We start from the raw sequence: 1,497 nt of genomic DNA, 5'->3' as shown, positions 1-1,497 counted from the left end.
AACGATTGTGCGATAAGGCTGCCGAGCGAGGACGACAAATGGCTGAGCTTCCGCAACCACTGCCGAAAAGAGCGCGTCCCGTTCGTAATCTATGCCGATCTTGAGTGTGCGTTGGAGAAAACGGATAGCGGTTCACAATCCGCTACGCATACGTACCAACATCACAACGTCTTCAGTATCGGGTATTACGTGCACTGCTCCAACGACAGCTCACTGTCGGTCTATTTTGTCGTTTTTGCCGCGACAAAGACTATATAGCGTGGTTCGCGAAAGAACTTAGACAATTAGCGCATAGTGTACAGATGACGATTTCAGCCAATGTCCCCATGGCAGATTTCACGCGCGACGACTGGGAAAAATTTAACAGCGCCTCGCACTGTCACGTGTGCGAGAAACCGTTTACACCAGACGATACGCGGGTACGCGATCACTGCCATCTCACCGGACGCTACAGAGGTCCCACGCACTCAAATTGCAATCTAAATTACAGAGATTCGCGTTGCATACCTGTAGTCTTTCATAACTTATCAGGCTACGACGCTCATTTTATTATCAAGGAAATTGCAACCACGTATGAAGGACGCGTAGATCTGCTTTCAAAAACTAAAGAAAAATATATATCTTTTACTAAACATGTCGATAGTACAAAAATTGATCAAAAAAATTGTGTGCAATTATGTTTCATAGATTCATATAGATTTCTCGCTTCAAGTTTGGACAAATTGTCATCTTTTCTCAACAATGATAAGCTGCAGGTACTGCGACACGAATTTTCCCATTTATCCGAAGAAAATTTTAATCTTTTGACTCGAAAGGGCGTTTTTCCGTACGAGTACATTGACTGCAGCGAAAAATTGAACGAATTACGCTTGCCATCTCGCGAGTCATTTTACAGCTCATTGACTGACAGCACGGTATCTGAGAGTGATTACGCGCACGCCGTCAACGTGTGGCAGCGGTTCTCCATCCAAACCCTCGGTGAATATAGCGACCTGTATCTAAAAATAGACGTATTGTTGTTGGCCGACGTCTTCGAAAATTTCCGCGAAAGTTGCATCACGAGTTACGGGCTAGACCCCGCGTATTATTACACCTTACCTGGCTTCACATGGGATGCCATGTTAAAACATACTCGTGTAAAATTTGAACTATTGACAGACATCGACATGGTCATGTTCATCGAGCGCGGTATACGCGGTGGTCTGAGCCAGTGTACAAACAGGTACGCGCGAGCTAACAACGAATACATGCCGTCGTACGATCCATCGAAACCGTCATCGTACTTGATGTACTATGACGTCAACAACCTGTATGGCTGGGCAATGTGTCAACCATTGCCCTACGCCGATGGGTCGACGACGTGCACAATTTCGATTTTACGACCATCGCGTTAGATTCGCAGACAGGCTATATTCTCGGGGTGGATTTGGAGTACCCGCAACATGTTCATGACGCGCACACTGACCTACCGTTCTGTCCGACGCGAGAGAAACCACC

This window comes from Trachymyrmex cornetzi, unplaced genomic scaffold, assembly GCF_001594075.2.
Source record: "Trachymyrmex cornetzi isolate Tcor2-1 unplaced genomic scaffold, Tcor1.1 scaffold807, whole genome shotgun sequence".
Taxonomy (NCBI): domain Eukaryota; kingdom Metazoa; phylum Arthropoda; class Insecta; order Hymenoptera; family Formicidae; genus Trachymyrmex; species Trachymyrmex cornetzi.
Note: the sequence above shows the minus strand (reverse complement) of the source record.